This window comes from Cibotium barometz, chromosome 25 (genome assembly GCF_041138505.1).
Source record: "Cibotium barometz isolate CiBa-2024 chromosome 25, ASM4113850v1, whole genome shotgun sequence".
Classification (NCBI taxonomy): Eukaryota; Viridiplantae; Streptophyta; class Polypodiopsida; order Cyatheales; family Cibotiaceae; genus Cibotium; species Cibotium barometz.
The window spans coordinates 29,793,678-29,810,185 of record NC_141070.1 but is presented as its reverse complement, the minus strand read 5'-3'; positions in this window follow the sequence as shown (position 1 = coordinate 29,810,185).

Sequence of the window (16,508 nt, the reverse complement as noted above, 5' to 3'; positions counted from 1 at the left end):
GGACGCGGTCAAGGAGGTGGCCGAACAGGTAATCAGAATTATGGTCAGCAGCAGCAGCAGCAACAACAGTCCCAGAATCAACAACAACAACAACAACACGCAGGTGGAAGAGGAAAATACAGAGGCAGGGGGAGTCAAAGAGGCCGTGGAAATTGGCAAAGGCAGTACAATGATGCACGTGAATGCTATTATTGTGGTAAGCCTGGACATGTGCAGGCAGAATGTTATAAAAAGCAAGCTGACATGCAAAATGGGAAAGTGCAGCAAAACAACTATGCATCCTCAAGCAGAAATAATGAGGATAATGAGAGGTTGTTTGTTATGCAGCATGTCGTGAATGCCATGTCTGAAAATGTGGATGCAGCACAAAAAGATAATGTATGGTATGTGGATTCAGGCGCTTCGAACCACATGACGAGTCATGGGGAGTGGTTCAAGGAGATGAAAAACCCGGAAAGACCAGGTTTTGTGGAAACAGGGGATGACACTGCTCATCCAATTGCCCACGTTGGAGATGTGCCATTGTCTATGCAGGATGGCAAAGTGAAGTACCTTGCAGATGTACTTCATGTACCGAACATAACAAAGAATCTGGTTTCAGTTGGCCAGATGATTGAGCAGGGTTTACAGGTTAGGTTTAACCCTGATGGGTGTTATGTTGAAGATTTCAAAGACAAGTGCAGGTTGGTTGCAAAAGGCAACAAAGTGGGCAGAATGTTTACGTTGGATGTAGACATGCCTGAAATGAGTGCTGCAATGTTTGCAAATGGTTCAGGAGTTGTTGCAGACACAGACATATGGCATAAAAGGATTGGTCATGTGAATGTGCAGAGATTGAAGTCTATGCAGACAAAAGGAATTGTGACAGGGCTGCCAAAATTTAAAGTGGAAGGTATGCAGAAAATATGTGAAGCATGCCAATTTGGGAAGCAAACAAAGCATGTGTTTCCACGTAACAGATATGTGAGCAGAAATGCACTAGATGTTGTGCATTCAGATGTATGGGGTCCTACGAAGACCGTGTCTATGGGAGGCTGCAGGTACTATGTCACTTTCATTGATGACCACACAAGGAAAGTGTGGGTATATTTCATGAAGGAGAAGAGTGAGGTTTTCACTCACTTTCAGAATTTCAGGTTTTTGGTTGAAAAGCAAACAGGAAAATATGTCAAGTGCCTAAGGTCAGATGGAGGGGGAGAATACTTCTCCAATGAGTTCTCTGAATTTTTGAAGAAGAATGGAATTCGGAGACAGTATACATGCAGATACACTCCGCAGCAAAATGGAGTTGCTGAGCGGAAAAACAGGCACATTGCTGAGATTGCGCGGGCATTGATGGAAGAGAAAAATATGCCGCATTGCTATTGGGCTGAGGCTGTTTCTACAGCAGTATACATCATGAACAGGACTCCAACTGCAGCCATACATGATGTAACTCCAGAGGAGAGGTTTACTAGCAGAAAACCAGATTTATCTCATCTGAAAGTTTTTGGATGCATTGCATATGTGCATGTGCCAGATGAGCTGAGAACCAAGCTGGATCCGAAAGCTGAAAAATGTGTGTTTATTGGATATTCCCTTGAGCAAAAGGGATACAGGTGTTATAACCCTGCTACACGTGAGTTGAGGGTAAGCAGGGATGTTGTCTTTGATGAGATGAGCAGCTGGTATGCTGCTGAAAAAGAAGCTGTTGGGGCTGATTTGAGTGGAAGTGTGGTTGCACAGAATGCAGGTCAGCAATCACAGTCTTTGAGTGGACCAGGAGAGTCCTCATCTAGTGGGTCTGTTGATAGACCATGGAGTGGCAGGCTGCGTCATAATACCAGCCCTGCAAATGTGATTAGTACATCACGTAAAGGAAAAGAGAAAGTGGTTGAGCCCCTTGGTATGCCTGACATTTCTGCAGGGCATTCTCATGTTGATGGAGAGTCTAGTGGCTCAGATATGAGCCTTGATGAGGAGCTTGGGATCCCAGCTATGAGAACACCTGGTGTAAAGAAGGCTATGGAAGCCATGAATGAAAAGCTGCGAAGATCAGGGAGAGTGAAGAACCCTGTGCAGAGATTTACATATGATGGTTATGTGGCACATCACTATGCATATATGGCAAAGGTTGTGCAGGTTGTTGAGCCCACATGCATTGATGAGGCTGTTGGAAATGTGAATTGGGAGAAAGCTATGGATGAGGAGATGGATGCACTATATGGAAATGAAACTTGGGATTTAGTGCAATTGCCAGAAGGCAAGAAAGCCATTGGATGCAAGTGGGTGTACAAAGTTAAACATAACAGTGATGGAAGCATAAACAGGTACAAGGCTAGATTGGTAGCCAAAGGATATGCGCAGACATATGGGATTGATTATGAGGAAACTTTCAGCCCAGTTGCCAAGATGGCAACGGTGAGAGTTGTGATAGCAGTGGCTGCGTCAAAGCAATGGTCTTTACATCAGATGGATGTAAAGAATGCATTCTTGCATGGGGATTTGCAAGAAGAGGTGTATATGTTGCAGCCACCTGGATATGAGGATGTGGGTCACCCCGAGCATGTTTGCAGGTTGAAGAAAGCCTTGTATGGCTTAAAGCAAGCACCAAGAGCATGGTCTGACAAGATTTCTGAATATCTTGTCACTATTGGCTTTCATGTAGCCAATGCAGATTTCTCATTGTATGTGAGACATGGTGATAGAGGGGTTGTGCTTGTTGTCATCTATGTAGATGACTTGATCATTACGGGGGACCATGATGCAGAGATCTTTGATGTAAAGATCTTGCTTAGACAGAAGTTCGAGATGAAGGATCTGGGGGAGCTCAGATATTTCTTGGGCATTGAGGTGATTAGGTCACCACATGGTATTGGATTACTGCAGAGACAGTATGGCTTGGACATGTTGTCCAAGTATGGTATGACAGGCTGTAAGCCTATTTCTGTGCCATTGGATCAGAATGGCAAGTTGAGTGCAGATTCAGGAGAGATCTTGGAGGATCCTACTATGTACAGGAGCATAGTAGGAAGTTTGATCTACATGACGATCACCAGACCAGATTTGAGCTATGCTGTTGGGTTGGTGAGTCAGTTTATGCAGGTTCCACGGAAACCGCATTTGGATGCAGTGAGACGCATACTGAGGTATGTGAGGTCTACTTTGCATTGTGGACTATTCTATGAGACTGGGAAAGAGATATGTGTACATGGGTACACAGATGCTGATTGGGCTGGTAGTATCTCAGATAGAAGATCTACCAGTGGATTCATGTTTTCTTTGGGGAGTGCTGCTGTGACTTGGAGCAGCAAGAAGCAGCCTACGGTTGCTCTATCGAGTACAGAGGCCGAGTACAGAGGAGCTGCTATGGCAGCATGTGAGGTAGCTTGGTTGAGGAAGCTACTTGGAGATTTGGGTCTATCAGTGGATAGACAAGTTGTCATTTTCTGTGACAACATTAGCAGTATACAGTTGGCCAGGAACCCAGTCTTTCATGCTCGTACGAAGCACATAGAGGTCCACTACCACTTCGTCAGAGAGAAGGTCTTGGCAGGAGACCTTGACCTTGTTTATGTCAGCACAGAGGATCAAGTAGCTGACATCTTCACCAAAGCATTGGGTACAGAGAAGCTCCGCAGATTCAGAGCTTCGCTTGGTGTACATGAGATGGATTTGAGCTCGAGGGGGAGTGTTGAGATATCGAGCTCTAGTGAGGCGGTGGACACTGATGACCCGCCTGGGGGATAGGCCCCGCACTTACACCACTGGCATGGTTGGTGAGATCTTGGGTGATATGCGGCCAGTGGGATGACAGGCTGTGTGACAGCCACTCTAGAGACTGGCATAGTTATAGCGCCAGCTCATTTAGTCGGGTTCACACTATAGAGAACCCGTGTATGTATTTGGTTGAGTACCTTTCATATTGTGTGTACTCTTATTCTTGTATATGGTGTGTTGAGTGTTGAGTAGAGAAGAAAAAGATTTTCAGCCTCTCACCTTGTGTGTTCTCTATTAGGGTTTTGTGAGTGTGTGTGTGTGCTTGCAAGAGCTCAAGCTCTCTTCCCCCCTGCATCTTTTCAACGGGTGTATTCTTGGTAAAATGCATCGAGCATCATTTCCAAAGGATGGATCTATGAGAGCTGTTAAGAAATTATAGCTTATACATAGTGATGTATGTGGTCCTATGAGGACACCATCTATTGGGGGATATCTCTACTTCGTCAATTTTATTGATAATTACTCCAAATATAGCTGGGTGTATCCATTAAAGCCAGAAGTCAAAGGTTTTTATGCGCTTTAAGCACTTCGTATCCATGGCTGAAAATGCATGTGAATGTAAAGTTAGCACCCTTTGTTCAAATCGAGGGGGGGAGTATATCTCCAAGGAATTTCATGCATATATGGCTGAAAAAGGCATAAGGCATCAATGTACAGTGCCATACACACCTCAGCAAAACGGTGTGGCGGGCTGAGAGAGGAAGAACATGCCTCTCATGGAGATGGCATAATGTATGGTGAAAGCCCAAGATTTACCTCATGGTTTTTTGGTTAGAGGCAACTATGTGCGCAAACTATGTGTTGAACAAATACCCTACCAAGGCCTTGCAGTCTAAAACTCCTTATGAAGCTTGGCATGGTAGGAAGCCTTCTATGGCTCATTTGCATGTTTTTGGTTGTCTTGCTTATTCTCTTGTGCATGAGCAACAACACAATAAGCTTGATGATAAGGCAGTTAAATGCATATTTGTGGGGTACATTTCAGAAAGCAAGGGATATACACTCTACCATCCAGTCTCAAAGTGGATTTTAGTAAGTAGAGATGTTGTTTTTGTCGAAAACTCAGTTCAGCCCATGCTTTCATGCAAAAAACAATAGAATGTATGCTCACCGGACATGTTTGATTCACTCCTACCTTTGTTTAATGGAGGGCAGCCATATGTAGAGAAACTGAATGCTCAATCAAGTGCTGAAATTCAACCTTTGCAGGTGCAAAATCAGCCTGCAAATTAGCCTTTTAATGAGGCAATTATTGAGGATGTAGTGGATGAGGAGAGAGCAACCATAGAAGAATCTAGGCGTATGCCAAAATGGCTTGTGCAAACATTGAGGGATAGCAAGTTGGCAGCTTTACCTAGCAAAACTCGTGCAAGTTCTCATCATGCAGATTATTCTCATGTGGATCATGTTCTCATTTCTACTTTATGTAATGAGGAGGAACCCGTTTCCTTTGAGGAAGCACAGGATGATGATCATTGGACGCATGCTATGTAGGATGAGTATAACTCTATACTCAAGAATGACACACCTGGTATTTGACAGATCTACCTCATGGCAAGAAGGCCATTGGTACTAAGTGGGTTTACAAGTCAAAATGCAAAGTAGATGGTAGCATTGATCGTTACAAGGCCAGACTTGCAAAGGGGTATGCCCAGCAAAAGGGCATTGATTATGATGAGACCTTTGCACCCACATCTCGTATGACTACCATTGGGTGTCTCATTGCTTTGGTAGCTCATCATGGGTGGAATGTACATCAATTGGACATTAAGACTGCATTCTTGAATGGTGATTTACATGAGGAGGTGTATGTATCACAGCCTCCTGGTTTTGATGTGAAAGGGGAAGAGTCTAAAGTATGCAGGTTGAAAAAGGGGAAGAGTCTAAAGTATGCAGGTTGAAAAAGGCTCTTTATGGCCTTAAGCAAGTTCTGTCCTTAACACAAAAATGTTTTGTTGAAGGGGAGAAGGGCTACTATAAGTCTCTTCACACCGAGGGGGAGGGGGAGAGGGGGGGGAGAAGGGTCAAGGACACTGCCTCCTAGCAAGAGGGGGATAGAGAAAAATTGCCTTATCTGAAAAGTGGGAAATGAGGGGGTGTGGAGAGGGGTGGCTGTAAGGGGCGGCTGTACTACAGCCAAGTACACTGCACTAGGACAGATAGTGGTACGGATGGTGGCACAACAGAGCATAAGGTACGCAGAAATGCATGTTGCCCATGGAGCACCCCGGGGGTTTATATAACTGTGGGGTACGGGTATGGGCGCTGCGCAAAGCAAGGACGAAAGGATGGTGTACCAGCAAAGGCTGTAGATCAGTGGCTTGCATGGCCTCCTAGGGGGAAAGGTACAGTGTCGGCGGTTAACAGGGAAAGGAGTGGTACGCATGGACCACACATTGGGCGGTCGTCCTTTGGTTCTTGTGCGGCCATCGTACGGGCACCCTGGTAAGTGTGTACGGTTTAAATTTTGGGGTGGGATCCCCAAAATTTTTTTGTTCGGGATGTTCTCCAGGTCATTGGGGTGTAGACCGTTCATCAATTGGATGCCCGGTCGTGCATTTATTAAGGTTTAAAGGTCGTCGCTTTTTAACTAAAAATGACTGAAATTTACATATAAGCTTGATCTAGTGTCCGTTTTGGATGCTGTAAAATCCTATATTAGGGTAAAATTGCACGATGCAGATTCCAAATTTGGGCTTAGAATTTGAAGATTCTAAGTAGAAATGACTGATTTAATAAAATCATTGATTTTTATACAATAAAAACTCATAAATTTATCTATTACATGGACATTTGAAGATGGGTATGTTACATCCTTCCCCCCTTAAAGAAATCGGGATGTCGTCATCTCGTCTCATGAATTGGGGATAATCCTTTAAGAGTGTAGCTTCATCTTCCCAAGTTGCATCCTCTTCAGGGTAATCTTTCCACTGTACTAGATGTTCTACAAGAGTTCTATTTTGGAGTTACCTTTCCCTAGAATCTATGATGCTACTGGGCTATAATTCAAGGACTCCTTGAGTAGGGATTACAACTTGTTCATCATCAAGAATATGATCAAGACTGGGTGCATAAGGTTTTAACAAACTTACATGAAATACATTGTGGACTTTGATATGGGGTGGTAGACTCTGGATTGGGATAGGTCCCAACACAGCTACTCTGTCTCAGCAGGTAAGACCTGCATCACTTGGTCATACACCCAGCGATCCTGAGGTATGCAAATCCCATCTATAGTCACAGAGGTGTCGGCCCTGGGGGTATCGACGAACCAAAATAAACGAACCATCTTCAACTTTTCAATCCAACGAATCCACTTTAGGTCGGTGATAAGTTTCCCAATTCGATCTGCTCGGATGAAGAAATATCTCGGGCCACGACTCCAGAAATCTCTACCCCATCCTCTTTCAATACGAGAGAAATGAGGGAGCGACATCTTCTCTAGTATCTCCACCATGGTGTCACGAAATTCGAAATTTGAGGAGTGACTACTAGCAGTCTCGAAGATGCATTGGAAAACTAGAAACTTCGAGTAGGCATCTTCATCTTCCTACAATCATTCAAACATCAATTCAACTTATTTTTTTAGTAGGATGTTTTTATTAATTAGCATTATGTTAGGTAAAACATTCATTGCAAAACAGTCCTTAAATGGTAAATCCTAGGAGCTAAGATCGGCTCTGATACCAATTGTAAGGTTCCCCCCTTTTAAAATAGGGAAAACACTTAAGATAGTCCACTAAGTCTTAACTTGGAGAAAATTTCATATTTATCGACACCTTGACCATGTAGAGATTCAAGGATACGATTCATAGGTTGTAAGACCTAGTCCTATCCCACAGGGGGAGCGTGATCTTCTAAAAATCAAATCACCCATAGGGTAATTGATCATAAATTGGGCAACTACTAGACTTGATTTCTAGAGACAACGCTTTTTTCCTCATCCATGCAAGGTACAGCCCGCTGGCCTAGTCTTCTAGAATAGAGTTGCCCAAGAACCTATTTATCTAGCGTAGGGCTTTCACTTAGTCTGTTGGAAAGCTACCCAACTAATCGGGTCCACCCGTCCATAGGATGGTGCCGTCAGGGCATTCCATCCACCCACTTTCCACCCTACTCATGCGTCAATTTGTTTTTTAATTAATCCTACCACACTGTTTGACATAAATAAACATGTTCCTTGCCCTTTTCACAAGGTTTGTTTAAAACAGTCTTTTTCTACAATACAATAATGCCAAAGACAAGATATATAAAAAAAACTTTATACATGAACCAATTCCATACAAGCCAAACTGGCTCTCTTATTCTTTTCCTTTATACTGTCGATGATCTAGAATTCGGCCTTCCAGCCTCTACATGCGGGCAAAACCCTACGGGACCATACACCTCATCGTCGGGGCTACTGGTGGTGGGTTGGCGAGGACTCAATCCGGCCTGTCGCCCTCTCAGGATCCATCACTTGATCCTCCCGTCCCTCAGAGGGATGTCTGCACACTAGGATGGGCTTATTCACCGCACTAGCCTGGGCCCTCAGAACTAGACAACATCATAATCTCTCGCCTCAATCAGTGAACCTTATTCTCCCAATGGTATGAGGGATACCTTGGGCCATTCCCGGGCTTTGCTAACGACACCGCCCGGCTACACAAGCACGGAACAGAGTTAGCGTCGAAGCCAGAAAAAACTTGCACTCTTTAAAGATAACAATTTCAATGCAATTCATTGAATACATCATCACTCAATTCGTAACTTCATACAATTTTATGTCATTATTTTAAAAGAAAAAGATACACATTTATTAACACTAATATTTAAAAAAAACTCTTCTTTAAAAGATAACCAAGCTAACTTGGCCACCATTTCCTTGAGGAGCTTGTAAAGGGAGGGTTGGAGCCACATCGGGAGAATCTCCTCTAATCTCGTTGTTCCGCGCTCCTCTCGAGGTAATATTCTGACATTTCCGAGAAGGGGCCATCTTAGACGTCGTCTTGTAGGGCTCGCTGTCGCGGTCGAAATGCTCCAGTCAGATCTCAATTCTGAGATCATTTGCTCACCGTATGAGGAAAAGACCACAGCGCATGAACCCTCTCTAAGGCTAAAAACCTCTTGCTAAAGTCCACGCAAATGGGGGGGAATTGTGAGATGTCCTTAACACAAAAAGGTTTTGCTGAAGGGGAGAAGGGATACTGTAAGTCTCTTCACACAGAGAGGGGGGAGGAGAAGAGTCAAGGACACTGCCTCCTAGAAAGAGGGGGATAGAGGAAAATTACCTTATCTGAAAAGTGGGAAATGAGGGGGTGTGGAGAGGGGTGGCTGTAAGGGGCAGCTGTACTACAGCAAGTACACTGCATTGGGATAGACGGCGGTACGGACGGCGGCACAACAGAGCATAAGCTACGCAGAAATGCATGTTGCCCATGGAGCACCCCGGGGATTTATATAACTGTGGGCAGGATACGGGTATGGGCGCTGCGCAAAGCAAGGATGAAAGGATGGTGTACCAGCAAAGGTTGTAGATCAGTTGCTTGCATGGCTCAGGGGGGAAGGTACGGTGTCAGTTATTAATAGGGAAAGGAGTGGTACACATATACCTTATCTGGTCAGGGGTAGCATGGGTGTCCACGTAGCGGTACGTGTGGACCACATAGTGGGCGGGCATCCTTTGGTTCTTGTGCGACCATCGTACGGGCACCCTGGTAAGTGTGTATGGTCCAAATTTTGGGACGCGGTCCCCAAATTTGGGGCACCGACCTTGATTTGCATGTCGGACGGGGGGCGAAAATTTTTTTTGTCCGGGATGTTCTCCTGGTCGGTGGGGTATAGACCGTTCATCAATCGGACGCCCGGTCGTGCATTTATTAAGGTTTAAAGGTCGTCGCTTTTTAACTAAAAATGATCCGGTGCCCGTTTCGGATACTATAAAATCCTATATTAGGGTAAAATCGCACGTAGATTTCAAATTTGGGCTCAGAATTTGAAGATTCTAAGTAGAAATGACTCATTTAATAAAATCATTGATTTTTATACCATAAAAACTCATAAATTTACCTATTACATGGACATTTCTTTATTAGTGAGAAGATGGGTATGTTACACCAAATCAGCACAGGTGTTGGAGAATGGGTTGTTGCTGTTACCTGATATTAATCAAGAAGGTGTATTGGATGCTTAACATAAGATTTTCTACCAAGACGCTTGCTACATACATTCTTTTTGTTGGGTGAAACACGAGTATGGCTTAACCAAAAATTGAAAACAAGCTCTTTCACCTCATCTCATTGATTATGCCTATTGCACGGACTAGCCGATGGCATGAAGATAATGGCAGAATACCATCAACAGAGGTTTGAAAATGCTCTCTGTGAACGTTCAAATGCCTTGAAGTATCTGTAATGTTAAGAGAGGATGTATTTGTGCCGGTGCCATTCATAAGAATCATTGGAATAGACCTTTTAATAAATAGCTCCTTAGAGTTTCTAGGCACTTTCACTGCTTCAAGTGTATTTTGTATGCCCTCTATTAGACTTGTCTGGTTCCATAGTGGAAAACTGCTAGAAATTTCCTTTATGAAAGAGCGATGTTTGAGAACCTGAGATAATATATTAAACCTCATCTTCTCATCTAGACCCTTGGTCCATTGATTAAAGTATTGAACAACGTCGTTGCATATTTTTTCATACTTCTACTCGTTTGCACCATGACTTGCATTGTGCTCCTGTTCTTCATATAGCTTAGACTTCATCCTTACACGTTGTTCTTGCTTCCTCTGTGCACGATAATCCTTGATTACATTGGCATAAAACTTTACAAATGATGTGCAACCATCTACATAACCTGAACTTCTACATCTATCTGTAAATGCTTGGGAATCTAAAATGGGTGAAAGGTCCATGCGTATGTGTGTGTGTCAGTGAAACAACAATAAAGGGCCTAAAAATGGGTACAGAGAGAGAGAGAGAGAGGGGGGGGGGTAAACAACAAGGAGGCAGTGATGTAGGTTTAGGGCGGCAGTAATGCACATTTAGGGCACATAGGAGATGGAAGAGACAGAGTGGATAAGCTAAAGAGAGAGGGAGAGAGAGAGCTTGCGAGATATATATAGAGAGAGAGGGGGGGAGACATGGGAGAGGTGGAAAAATGAGTGCACCTCGAGCTATGTAACTATTTTTTGTTTTCAACCTTTTCAAATGTACAAAATGTGGGAGAAAATGAGGGAAAATGACTTTTTCAAATGTCTAAAAATCAATTTAAAAGCCATGTCTAGGACATAGGTTTCGAGTCCACCTTACCATGCATCCACCCAAAGATGGAAGCACAACACTCAAAGTAGATTAATGAGAATGACTGGGATACAAGTGAAGTGACATGATAAGGTCACTTACATACTCATAAGAGGGCATATATATGCTCGGGGTAAAAGACTTTCGAAAGAGGGAAAAAGTGTCTCGGCCCATTATTAGCCTACATCCACACATCACTACCATCTAAATGCTACAAGAAGGAGAGAGACGAATTAAGACACACACACACACACACACACACACACACACACAAAGAGGGGGGGAGTGCATGTGATTTAATGTTTTTTAAGTGATTGGTACCCTTGTAAAAAATGTTCTAGCATAATCTCCTAGCACGTACTCATAGCATTCTTCATGTCTTCATACAATAGTGTTGTTCTAACACATATATCACTGATGGTAAAATATAGCTATGGTGTCTAATATCAAAGGCCATCTTGGTTCTTATTTATATATAAACTCAAAACAAATCAGTAATCAAAACCCTTTAACACTCTTCAATAGTGTGAGGCCTCAAGACTTATGTTGGAGTGGAGATCAAGGTAGCAAAACACACATGGACATAGATGCAGCAAGCAAGGAGAGATAGAAGCAGCACAACACTCAAAGTAAATTGGTGAGAATGAGTGAAGTACAAGTGAAGTGACATGATAATGTCACTTACACACATTGATAAGAGTGTGTATATATACTCGGGGAGAAAACCTCCTAGAAAAGAGGGGAAAAAGTGTCTTGGCTCTTTATTAGCCTACGTCCACTCATCACTACCATATAAATAGCTACAACTCTCCCCTATATTGATGATGTGAACATGTATAGGGATCATGTGGTTGATCGATCCCCAAATGGCAATAAGCCCAAAGCTTTATAACAAGCTTCAAAGTTCTCTCATGAGACCTTTGTGAAAATATTTTCCACATTATCGTGTGTAGAGACATAAACCACACTAATCTCTCCTACAATGAGCCTCCGCCTCTACTGGCATAACAATATGCACCTCAATATGCTTTGTGCAAGCATGAAACACACTGGGTTCCTTGAAAAATGGCTAATGCATTCTCACGTCAGTGAAGATGGAGGTGGGGGACTATTGTTGTCCAACACCAAGATCTACCAAAAGGTGTATGATCCATACACACTCCACATTTGTTTTGTAAAAGCTTCCCTATACTTAGATTTATAGCTTGAAGTGCTCACTATCAGTTGCATGTTGTTGAGCCATGATATACATGAATCACCAAGGTGACTGCAAAATCCACTAGTGGAAACTCATGTTTCATAACATCTAGCCCAATCAAAATCACTAAAAGCATACAGCTGAATATCACCCCTCCCTTAGCATAGAATAGGCCAAGCGACTGAGCTATAAGTATTTGAATACTCGCTTGGTAAGTAGCTTGACAAGCCTTACTTCCAAGACTGTGCATAAACATGCTCAACTGGGAGACCCCAAACTAAATGTCTGGTCTCATATTACATAAATAGATAAGGCATCCAACAACTGAGAGGAATTCCAACAAGAGGATGAGCTTGAGCTCCTTGCAAGAAAACACATAAATATAAGAGGAGACAAGCACACAAGAGAGATGGATACCAAAAGTATTTTTCTATTCTTTTCTCTTCTCTACAACATAACATAAAGAGATAGGAGTACATACTAAAAGGAGAAGTAATCTCTTATTTTTTACAAAGTTTGACCCATAGTGTAAACCTAACTACATGAGCTTGCACTATAGATATGCCATAACTAGTACACCAAAGTGGCTCTATCACATATCTATGCTCTGGAAACCTTTTCTTTCCCTTCTTATTGGTTGGTTTTCCTAGAGACTTCTGGTTTTGAAGATGCGTAATCTAAATCCTCGTATTCCTTTGCAAGGGGAGCCATCTTCTTGTAACATTGGAAATTAATTATGCCAACCTTCACTAGCTGGTAGGGGACTCCTCATCATTGCTTTGCATGCTATGATTTTAGTGTGTTAATGTTATATGATGATCTTAGTCAATTTTTCTGGTTGTCTTAGATTGGCTTTTGGTAGCAGATGTCTTAGATTGGCTTTTAGGCTGGTTTTTCATAGCCGTGAATATCTTGAGATATTCATGCCGTGAAAAAATTAGCAATTATCACTAAAATCAAACTAGAATAGTTTAGTGATATATGTGGATAGTAATGTGAAAACCAATCTGGTTTTTCATGGCCATGAATATCTAAGATTTTCATGCCTAAAAAGTGAGTGATTAATAATGAAAATGTACCATGATAGTTATGAATATGAAATTAGAAAAAAACAAGTTAGTTTTCACTAATTTTTTGGTCCCGTGTGAAAGACCACACTAGTTTTTCATGGCATGAATACCTAAGGATATTCATGCCAAAAAAATGAAGATAATTTAATGAAGTTGATGCATGTTAGTAATATAGGTTGTGTCCAAGAGGGGATGAAGTTAATAACTCATGCAATGATAAATATTTTTTAGGCATGAAAACCAAATTGGTTTCCATGCATGATCTTAGAGAAGATAATCATGCCACAAGAAGGGTTAGCCATTTTGTGCAAGAAGATGTTAGAGAGAGATGTGTTAGGGCTAGTAGAGACGAGAGATGACATAATTAAATTTTTCTTTAATGTTCTAGCCATTATGAAAAACTAGTTGAGAGATGACATGATTAAATTTTACTTTAGTGTTCTAGCCCCTGATCACAAACAATGGCATCTAAAATAGGCTCGTCTCATTGGGTACCTCCATTTGTTGAGCTTCCCATGCTAAGGCGATATTGTCACACAAAGCACGATTTTCATATCGAGCATGGGTTTAGCTTGCAACCCGAGGCAATCAAGATAGATGCAAATGTACCAGAGTTAGAGATTGGCTATTAGTATTCTAGGTTCCTAGGACAAGAAAACTGTGAAGTGTAGGGATTTAAAGCCTCACCTCTATCCACAAATGGTGACCTTGCATTATAAGGTGTACCACCAAGAACCCATCAATCATGAGCTTTCCATTTCCTTCGCTCATGGTTTTGTTTATGAGAATGCGGCACAACAGCCCTTACTGCTCTGCTGGACAGACAAAAGTACAAGGTTGCATGCACTGAGTTTGCAGAGTGTCTGTTAATGCAAATGTTAAAGCACATGGGAAGCTGGAGAAAAAAATCCAATGGGTTACTCATCACAGCATTGACTCTAAACAACCCAGTGCTGACAATAAGCCTACCCAAATCGCACAAGAGCCTCTCTTTGACTAGATAGCCATTTGATGCTCTCATGATCAAATACTATCTCAAATCTGGCACCATATAAATAATGCCTCCACTTCTTTAAGAAATGAATTATAGCATATAACTCCCTTTCATAAGTTGAATAATTTTGTTGAGCTTTGTCCAACTTTTTGCTTTCAAATGCAATAGGTTTTCCCCCTTGTAAGAGGACTACGCCTATTGCATCATTACTTACTTGTCATCTCTACCACAAAGGGTTGATTCGGATCGACCACTTTTAGAACGGGAGTTGTAGTTATAGCTACCTTAAGTTTTTCAAAACTTCTTTGCTGGGAATCCCAGTTAAGGGAATAACTCCCTAACTCCTAATAGGCCTCCTCGTTAATAAACCTTAAACAAACTGAATAGAGGACTAACAGAAGGTTCAAGCTAGCATTTTCAACTATGTAGAGGTAATGAAGATTTAGGAGCTCGTGACTTTGGAGAAGGTGCAAGTAGATCCAAGCAATGGCACTTAGATTAAATCTAAGTAGAGATTTAATAACTCATTGGAGAAGTACAAGGCTTCTCTCATGGGAAAGGTTTTTACATAGGTTGATGGCACTTAGTAGAGATTTAATAACTCATTGGAGAAGTACAAGGCTTCTCTCATGGCAAAGGTTTTTACATAGGTTGATGGATTCAACTTCCAAAATTAATTTAGCTAGATTGACCACAATTCATATAATCCTAGCCAAGCAACACAAGAGGGGTGGCAAGTTATGCAAATGGGGATGTGAAATCATCTTTTTTGAATAGGAGGTGTATGTGATGAAACCATTAAGTTTTATCCCATGTTCAAAGATGAAATTTTTAGACTTAAAAAGGCACCATATTAGTTGAAATAACCCCTCAAGCATGGTACCACTAGCTTGACACTACATGTGTGCTAAAACATGATGCCTCAAGCATGGTACCAATGGATTGACTTAAAGTTTATGAACTTAAAAAGACACTATACGGGCTGAGTATTAGTCTTTCGAAAATCCTGTCCTATGAAAATTTATATGTTTTCTTTGAGCAAGGCAAAAAACATCATTATTTTTCTTTAACTTGGATAACCACATCTTGATGGAGACCACATCTTGAAGGAGAACTACGGAATGAAGATCTTGTAGACAAAGGAGATGTTGAGCCAAACGTTTGAAATAATAGACCTTGTGCTTATACATTTATGGGCTTATGCATTTTTGTTTAGGATTTAAAGTTTGGTAAGAATTGGATTATATTTTAGGGAAATTTGAAAGACATTTAGTGCAAGTCAATGAGAACCCCATAGAGGATGTACATAAAAGAAGCTTCTCTATTGATGGATATGAAGTTTGGAAGGCATTTAGTGTAATGGAAACCCATAGAGGATGTACATTAGAAGAAGCTTCTCTATATTGATGGATATGAAAAATCACAAAAGGCTTCTTACGAGTCTTATCTTCTTGTGCAACACACAATCAAACATTAAATATGCAGTTAGTGTGTTTGAGCAAGTTCTTAAAGAAGCCCAGAGATAGAACCATTAGCTATATAGGTAGTTTGTTGAGAAAATTTTCAAAGAAGGCAAGCATACACATGTTGAAGCACACCCACCACACCAAGGTACACATACGAGTACAACATTACCTACATTCTCAAAGAGGGCAAGGATAGACGTGTTGAAGAACACCCACCAAAGAAGGCAAGGATGCATGTATTGAAGTACACCAAAGCAGGCAAGGATACACATGTTGAAGTACACCAAAGCAGGCAAGGATACACATGTTGAAGTAACCAAAGATCGCAAGGATGCATGTATTAAAGTACCCCAACCACCAAGGTACATACAAAAACACAAAATTACCTACACTTTGGGAAAGAACTTATCTAGCACCTAAAGAAGGGTTATTTATTGCTTTGCTCTATCTTTGTCCCCCTAGTAACCCCAATGATAGCACCTTTTTTATCTAGTAGCCCCACTAGTGCCCTTAGGGGTCACATCCACCCTTTTCACCTTCCTTGGGCCCCATAATATTTGCTCAGCCAAAGTAACCTTAAAAATTAAAAATTTTAGTTTCCCTTCATAAAAGCCATTTTATCGCCCAAAAAGGCACTTCCATTTTATTTTATAGTAAAAAATGATTTTTCAAGCTCTCTAGTCCCTTTCTAAGGTCTTTAACTAGTTACACCTGCAAATATTTCCTTTAGTCTTTCTAGCG